The 9,582-nt window shown below is 39.8% G+C and overlaps 1 long non-coding RNA gene across 1 annotated transcript; it reads left to right on the plus strand.

Annotated features, from left to right (window-relative positions):
- Window positions 1–2,003: 2,003 nt before the first annotated feature.
- On the plus strand, window positions 2,004–8,329 carry LOC122065817. Its single transcript, XR_006136111.1, has 4 exons — window positions 2,004–2,264; window positions 3,562–3,635; window positions 5,285–5,407; window positions 8,062–8,329. It is a non-coding gene; the product is annotated as an uncharacterized LOC122065817 (long non-coding RNA).
- Window positions 8,330–9,582: the final 1,253 nt, after the last annotated feature.

Here is a 9,582-nt window from a genome sequence, read left to right on the forward strand (position 1 = left end):
GTATCGGTGTGTGTCGGTGTGTATCGTAAGATACGTATCAATGCAAAAGGGTTTTAAAAATTTTATGTATCATATCGGTAAGGATCGATACGGTACGATACGGACCGATACTTTAAACCATGTATGGTACTGGTCTGCACTTATCCATGTCGTCTCCCACAAGTTGGGTAAGAACTCTGTATAATGAGGGGACCCCATTTAAGAGCTGGGACCACCATCCCAGAGCTGAAATAGGAAGAGTAGAGTGGTTCAGAGACCCACCTTTATCTCTGACTCACTTCTAAACCTCAGAAGTTAGAAATTGTGATTTTGCACTGATCTAGGTTACAACTTTTCATCTGATGTTTTAAAACCATAATTTAGAGGGTGTCAATACTAGAGACCTCAAATTAGTGGGTCTCCAATAGGTGCATTGTTGAACTAGATTTAAATTCTCCAGTTCTTCTTCTATGAACTTTCTAGTTTAGCAGTGGGAATTTTTGTTGGGCTTGGATTTCGGCATTCCTATCATCATATGGTTATTCAATTCTGATGTTGGGGTTTCCCATGCTCAAATTGGGGGCTGCTTGTGCTGGAAACTTTGACTTAGTGGTGCTTGCCTGTGCACTGCTGAAATTCAGCAAAGTAGGCTAAGTATGGGTTTTTGGACTATGATGGATAGGGTGTAAACCAATTGGAAATGATCCCTAGGGTGTGGGACATGTCCACATACATAAAAGGAACCCAGGGAAATCAAGTTTGGTGCAAATATGGGCTAGATCACCTCAGGCCAGTGGGCAATTTAGCAGCTCCTGGAGCTACTAGAACGCCTTCACCGACAGGTGCCTGCAGCAGGAAAGTGCCCCTTTATTTGACCTGCCGGTGGGTGATTTTCAAGGGAAATTCCCTATATTTTTTGTTTTCTCTGCCCACACCCACTTGTGGGATTTGTCAATGGCCAATCAGTCAATTTAAGGCTTAATAAAGTGGGTTGTTGGAGTATGCTTGTGTGGGTGGTGGAAATAGCCTACATGTGGGTCAATTAGGTCAGTTGGACCTATATGGGTCAGTGTGTGGGAAAGAGACTGACATAGGTCAATGCCTTCCTATATGGTCTGTGGTTGAGTACTAGTTAGGAGAATTCAATTGGATGTGGAATAGATTGTTCTTGGATAGTATAGTTTGAAAAATAATGTAAGTAACTGAATTGATGTATAAGAACCTAATGTACTCGACAAGGATACGCGATAATGGGAATTCAACGAAAAACCATTGGATTTGGGTATTGAGGTGAATGGGTGATTGTGACTTTATTTTTGGAGTGTTTCCATATATTTTGTTACTGCGTGCACATGTGAAATGGAATGTCATGTGTTCTGGCTGTATTCATATATATATATATATATATATCTATGTAACATAACACCTTGGATTCAAAACCCCTCAGTGTTAGAGGTGAAATTTAGTTGAGAAAAATAAACGGGTAAAAGTAGAAGCAAAGATTGTAGATGCATAGCTAAACAGCTGTGTATAGATAGGTACGGTTGTATGAATAGGGAGACAGACAAGAGAGATGAATGACTAATAGATCTAGATGGTTTACATGTGTGGGGAGGTTCCCCATAAGGTGGGGTACACTGGTCAGAAGGTAGGGCAGCAAGGGAGCAAAAAGGGCATAACTGGTGGGAGAGCCTTTGGCAAACTGCCCAGCCGGTTGGCGTGGCAGAATGCAAGAAAATATGATTTTCTGTGTGGGGCCCACATCCCTACACCCCTAAGCCTCATACTTACCCAACATGTAGAGGTCATAATGCTGACCAAATCCAAATTAATAGGTCAGTATTTGGTGGGGTTTATTAAAGGGAATTAAAGTTTAAATAGTATTATGTTTTCAAAAGTAGTTTCCAAAATTAATTTTAGAAATTAACTAATTCAGCCAAACAGACCTTAGGGCCTGTTTTGGCTGTGAATATATGGGTATGGCGGCTGTTCACTCCATATTTTGCTGCTGCAAAATTCGGTGACAGCAAAGGAAGAAGAAAAAGAAGGAAAGAAGGAAGAGAAGAAGGGCTAAAGTTTTGAGGGGCTGGCACATGCTACTGCTGCTTTCCTATTGTTCCTGCTACATACTTGTTGCTGTTGTAGAGTAGAGGAAGATGAAAGCAAAGAAGCTACTGTATAGGGCTGCTGTCCATGCTTTGAGCAAGCAAAGTGAGAGGTGCATGAGCTGTCTAAGCTGAACTCCAACTGCTGCTACATACTTGTTGCTGTACCTGTACCATTAGGTGATAATTTACCTCTAAATTTGTTGTACGGTAGTGTAGTTGCAATTTAGAAGTAGGTTCAGCCAAATATCCATGCATGCAGCCACCCAGAATTGGGAATCTTGGTCTACATGCATCGGATTCGGCTGAATTCAATTGTATGGGACATGAGATAGGTGTTGAATGCATGCTGAATTTTTGGAAGGCAGTAGCATGTTAGGGTTATGGTTGCATGTGTAATTGTGAGATAGAATTGAGTCCTTAAATTGGGTTTTAATTCCCTGTAACTACATCCTTGGTGTCAGAGTGGGTTTAGGGACCCAATTTGACTCTGTACCATCTCTGGGAAACCTAGATGTTAGGGCTATTGTCATGCAAGTAAAATTTTATGAAATTGGAGTTGAAATGGTGGTATGCATGCAACTGATTTTAATGTTTGAAGCTTAGAAATACTGCTACTGTATTTTATTGGGTGATTTGGGAAGAAATTGCCCAATTGTCCTCTGCGACCTATAAATTGTCCCACCTGAGCTCAATTTGGAACGATACAAGGTGCTACCAAATTTCTTATCAATTTTTAGCTTCATATAAATGATGAATTAGATGGGAAAAATTTCAGATTTATGTGCAGCCAGTCTTAAGTGGCTGAATCCTATGTTGAATCTAAACACTATGCATTTCCTATCTGATTTTTTAAAATATTCCTTTCGGTTGGTTTCAATTGGAGATGGAACATGGTACATTCATGATTTCTAGGGCTGTCCAGCTCCAAATAAATCAATATAAGAGGTGGAAAATTTCTGATTTATAAATTATATGGATTAGGTATGCAAATCTGGAAGAAATTAGAAAGTGTATCGGAATGGAATTTTGATTTTTGTATTGATGGTTTTAGGGGCTGTAAAGTGACATTAAAGATCTTATAACACCTTCCTCATGTTTCCGTGGTCAATACCCATCGGCTATGAGCAGCACAACTCAAGGAAATCCACAGAACAACCTCTAGGAGTGCAAAAATTTCTACAGATTCTCTCCCACCGGTTGGGCAAGAGGCCAGCCGGTTGTCTCCCATCGGTTGGGGTGTTTTGAGCCCAATCAGCCCCTGTTTTGGCTGGTTAGTACCCTACCCCTTAGGGATTATGTCCTTACCTTTTTACCCAAATTAGCCTCATGAGTAGGGGCAATTCGAGAGCTTTTTCGAGACCTTAATTGGGTTATTACATGGAACTTTAGAAATGATTTTGGGTTCAGTAGTGAACATGCACATAGTCGTCTTAAGTATTATGAATGCTTAATAATATAATACACCATTGATTAGGAAGATAAACTAATCGGGCGAGGACACGAAGTTGATTTCGAGGATCCTATCGCACTTGTGATTCAGGTTTTGAGGTAAGTGGGTGATTGTTTTATTTTACGGAGTGTTTTATATTTTTGTCTTTTGCATGCTCGTGTGGAATGTGGATGATTATCATGTTTTGAGATTTATTTTATATGAAAATATATACATTTCACATGTTGCATGATTTTACCGACTTTGATGTGATCGAGGTTTTGTGGATGTATAGTATGATAGTTATGTGGTGATTATTATAATGTTGGTGGTCTGAGGCACGGTGTGGCCAAGCCGTGGGCTCAGAGGTCAATGTTACAGTTATGGCCACAGATGTGTGATGGATGTTATGGATGCTATGGATGCATATAGATGCATTTGGTTAGGATCACATCCTAGTGCTATAACCCCTTGCCATTAAGGGATAAGGCTTTGGCTAATCCCACTCGGTGGTAGATTGTGCAGGACTACTACGCCTGGATACGACATATTGTATCTTGATAGGGGCACAGCACGGTACAACATACTATACGTATGACTGTCAGACCATGGGGGACCGAGGCTCTAACCGGGTCCATGTGTCGGGGGTTACTATTTAGGTGTTAGCTTGGGGACCGAGGCTCTGACGGGGCTGGCTAACTCCTGCTTGCAACGAACTTGTATTCCTGAGGCCCAGCGTACAGGGTAGGAAATGCCACCTATATTCCTTATAACACTTATACCTATGGACATTGAGACCTAGTAAATAAAATGGAGAATATACTAATAATGAATCATGTATATGGAGTATGTGATATGTTATGAAAGTTTGTAAATGCATTCATAACTTATATGTGTATGTTTGCATGCTCACCCCACACTAGGCTATATAGCTCACCCCTTATTGATTACTCTTTTTAGATGATGTAAATCAATGCTCAGGTAGGACTGGACCTTAGCAACGGTTATGAGGATTCTGTCAGCAAGACATCAGGGATGATGGACTTCACCACTGTTATATAGTACCTTCTTTTGATATACATATTGATGGTATATGTAAAATGTAAATATCATACCTATGGGTTGATAACAACTGGATATTATTGTATACTTATAACTTATCATGTAGTGAATCACCAGTGATATTTGTAAGATTTGATTAACGTACTCTGATTTTAGATGTGTTTTTTATGGTATTTGTAAAATTAAGGTACTGCTTTTGTGATCCTAGAGAGTTAGGCTGACTGGGTTGGAAATCTAGTGTCGCATACCTTGGCCAATTGGAGATTGGGTGTGACAGAATGGTATTAGAGCTTGAAGCTCTACCTTAATTCACAAATGCACAAGATCTTAAGATATACTGGTGATGATTAGGATTAAATTTAAAACTTTCAAGATAATTGCATAACTTTTAGTACCATAGGAGACTAGCCTAGGTACAAAAGCCGTTCACTCATAATAATTTCAAAGAGTATAACTTTTTTACATAATTGGATAAATAAAATGTAACAAGATAAAGACAATTGGAATTAAATAAGTAAAACTACATTAAAAATTTGGGTTTGAGAATTAGATTGGTGTTGGTCAGTGCCATCTGCCAATGAATTGAGCGAATGACCTTTCTTTTCTTTCATGTGCTTTCAATTCTTTTGTAATTTTAAAGCATGTTGTGTGGTCTTATGGTATGTCGTAATTATTTGAGAAATTAATCGGTTTGTTCATTTCACAGGAAATTTCCCAAATATCAAAGCATACCCATCCCCAAGATGATTTGCAACTGCGAAAGCACAATTGCACCACTAGGGCAAATCTTAATCTTTTACATGAATCTAAACATGAGGGTGAAGATGAGGTACTAGATGTCTCACTTGTACCACCTCCTACATCACCTGTGATGACAACTCAAGATGTGGTTGTCATAGTTATTAATGAGATGAAAGGCATCCAATAAAGTCTTCAACAACAACTAAGAGAAATCCAGCAACAACATAGGGACATAATGATTGAGATACTCACAGTTATCTATGCCAGGGAGCCAGTTGTGGTATAACCTCCTATTGTGCAACTACACCATCTGCTCCTACTCCTACACCACCTATTACATCAAGAATTCCAGTTACTGCACAACCAGGCATTGGTTAGTCATCCCATATAATACCAGTACTAGTAGCACCACCTGGACAACATACACTAGAGACACAATCAGTTGCACTGCAAATTAATAGATCAAAAGTTGGCCAAGTATCACAACAGCCTAAGGCAGCAATAGTGGTACCTTAGCTAGAGGGTTCACCTCAGTGTTATCAATGTAATCAATTTGGTCATAAGGCTAGATCATGTTCACAGAATTAGTGGTGCTTTGTATGCCAACAACTTGGACATAAGGCTAGATCATGTCTCCAAGCCAAGCAGTGTTATATATGACCAATTTGAGAATATAGCTAGATGGTGTCCACAGAGGAAATTAGTAGACTCATATGTGGAACCCCCAACATTAATAGCTAGTGGTCTGATTCAGATGCAACAAGGTATTGGAACACAAGGAGGGATTTCCGCAAAGGACAGTGGAAGAGACCAAGACTACATCTGAGGTAGTCATAGGTATGTTGCTAATATGGATAAAATTTTCATATGCATTACTACATACCTAGTGCATCTTATTGGACACTCATATGCATTATTGGAATTTGATACATCACTTTGTTGTATCATTACTAGTTGTTGTTAAACTGCTTAAGTTAAAGAATCTAACACACAAGTTAATAGTCAATAAACAACTAGTGGGGATACGAGCTACTAAGTTCCATCACATACTTGAACGGGACCTGATAACTCAATTGAGCAAGTTAGATATGAAGGACATTGATGATTGTGTTGGACATAGAGTGGTTATCCGCCTACAGAGCACATGTGCGATGTGCAGACTTATTACCCAAGAAAGTAAGGTGAAGAAGACTAAAAGGGTGGTGATGTTGGCACCTTAGATGAAGGAGATATTAGGCTAGGGTTGCGAAGCTTACCTACACTTCGCAATGGCCTAAACATGGAAGCTGCCCCATGTGTGTAAAAATTTAGAAATAAAGAATAGAGTAGTATCAGTATCAGACTATATATTAATATTGGATAAATAATATCATACAATGATTCCAGACACGACCCTTTGCCTCACTGACTGTCCTTGAGTTGTAAAAAAAAAAAAAGGGAAAGGATAATTACATCTGCAGTTACCATAAATTAGGAATGGTAATCACGACGGCCTTGGCCATAAGTACCCAAAAGGCAGATGAAGTAGTATGAGTGTTCTTCTTGTAAAGAAGTGGGAATGGTATTAGGAAGCTGATACCTAAAATGTGCCACCCAATAGATCCGACATTGCTACTGGACTGGAATGACAAGGTCAGTATCAAGAATGTGGAATAATGAGAGTGATAACAAGTTCTAGTGAGTAGATTTGAGATCAAGTTGTATAGGTGATTTAAAGGACCTTCTTTTGATGTACATATTGATGGTATATGTAAAATGTAATATTATACCTATGGGTTGATAACAACTGGATATTATTGTATATCTATAACTTATCATGTAGTGAATCACCAGTGATATTTGTAAGAATTGATTAACATACTCTCATTTTAGATGTGATCTTGATGGTATTTTTGAAATTAAGGTACTGCTTCTGTGATCTTGGAGGGTTAGATTGACTGGGCTATATACCTTGGCCAATTTGAGGCAAGGTGTGACAATATATATATATATATATATATCTTATTACACATGTGGACTGTGGATATTATGGATAGTGTGACTGTGGACTGTTGTTGTAACTATGGTATTGACGGTTTAGGGCACGGTGTGGTTGAGGTGTGTTCCGGTACCGTGGGCCCAAAGGTCAGAGGTATGGATGTTATTGGATATCTTGTATTCATGTAGAATTGCATTGAGCTAGGATTATAACCCACTACTATAGTCCCTTGAAAATAGGGGGTGATGTATTGGCTAATCCCATATCGATGGTAGGTCTGACAGAGCTACTATGCCCGAGGTACGATGAATTGTATTAAAAGGGGGGCACAACATGGTACGACATACATACACGTGTTGTGGGGGTTAATTTAGGGGTTAGCTAGGGAACTGAGGTTCTTTCCAGGACTGACTGACTCCTGCTTGTAACTAGCTTGTATCTCTGGAGCTCGATGTACTGAGGAGGGGATACCACCTACATGGCTTATAACACTTATACCCATATTCAGACTTTTTTTTTTTAACCAAGGTGTCTGGGCTAGCTTATGTGCACCTCGACTAGTCCTCAGGGAGACTAGCACAGCAACCCATCGCCATGGTCTACCCATATTCAGACTTAGTAATTAGAAGGAATATTAAATTGAAAATGGATCATATAGATGTGTATTATAGAATCACGTATATTGTTTATGGCTGTGAGCATACATTTGGCATCGTGATTAGATGTGTGCGCTTGCTTGCTAACCCCTCATTGGGCTAGTGCAGCTCACCCCCTTGTGGATTCTCCTTTTTCAAATGGTGGAACCGGAGTTCAAGGGGGACAGGATATCACTAATGTTTGTAAGGCTGTGTCTGCGAGACTCTGTGGATACAGATGGATGTTCACCTCTTATTTATGGTTTTATATTTACATAAGATGTATTATGTAAATATTTATTTGGCTATGGGATTATTCACTTTTGGGCATGTAAAATCTAATTATCATTGTAGAGAAGTCACCATCAGTATTATATTGTTAAGAACTTTTTATATACGTACTCTGATTGTATTAGAGATCTTCTAGCATTGTGAGGTATGTGACTGCTTCTGTGATCTTGGTGGAGGTAGGCTGACTGAGTTTGGGAATCCAGTGTTGCATACCTTGGCCTAGTGAAGGTGAGGTGTGACAGCACCCTTATTGTATTGATTTCAAGGGGCATTTCCCAGATTGCGGTCCGCTAGCAAAGAGATCCTTGGTGACCAAATCGCCTGTACAAGTCAAGCAAAGCATAAAAAAGCAGTACAAATGCAAGCACAAGTTCTATTCAAGCAAGCAACCAAAAGCGAAAGGAACTTACATCGGATCTAAGAAACCAATTCATCAGCTCCCTAAGCTTAGAAATCGAGCGCACACGCTTACAACGCCCATAGTTGGTCACTAACCATCTTTGAGGACGAGGGAAGAAGATCTGGATGTCATCACTAAACTTGGGCTCATAGAAATGCAAGTACTAAAAGCACCAACACTACAAGGAAAAGAACAGATAAATCAGTCCAAGACACATATATTCAAAGCAAGTGAAAGCAAATGAACAACATATATAAGAATATACCTATGGGATATACTGATCCCTAGTGATACAATGCCTCTTGCCTATATCTAGGGCATCAATACTCTTGAGGAGGTAGGCATATCCGGCTGCTCCCCAGTTGTACTTTTTCAATGCCTCGATCTTCTCCAAGTAGCCTTGCAGATCTAGGCTAATGTTATTACTGCTGTTGCTTAAGAGAGAGTGATGTACATGGCGAAATTATGGTCCAACTGATCTCATGTGGAGGTAGGAGAAGATCTAGTCACATTGTTCTCAAGCTTTCCCCAATGCTTCCTGCACCAACTTATCAACCACTCCCCTATGAGCGACACCACCTCATTATCTTCTTCGAAGGATCCCACCCTCTCGGACACCCGATGTAACACCCTAAACTGGAAGCAGCTGACCTTAGTTTTATAACAAAGTTGGTATAAAAGAGTAGGCTTCTCTGCTATGGATTCTTATGTACAGTAGCAAGAGAGAGGGAATTTGGCTGATTTATTGGCCAAGGAAAGAGCATAAAATAGCCAAATATGAGTGGGACCAGTCCTACATTGGGTGGACTTCAGAACCCAAAAGTTAGGACAGCAAATGAGTTAAAATGGGAAAACTGGTGGGATACCATACTGCCAATTGGCCAGCCGGTTCAACTAGCATAATGCAGAGAAAATTGGGTTTTCTGTGTGGGGCCCACATGATTACACCCCTGAGCCTC

The sequence above is a fragment of the Macadamia integrifolia genome, unplaced genomic scaffold (genome assembly GCF_013358625.1).
Source record: "Macadamia integrifolia cultivar HAES 741 unplaced genomic scaffold, SCU_Mint_v3 scaffold2126, whole genome shotgun sequence".
Taxonomy (NCBI): domain Eukaryota; kingdom Viridiplantae; phylum Streptophyta; class Magnoliopsida; order Proteales; family Proteaceae; genus Macadamia; species Macadamia integrifolia.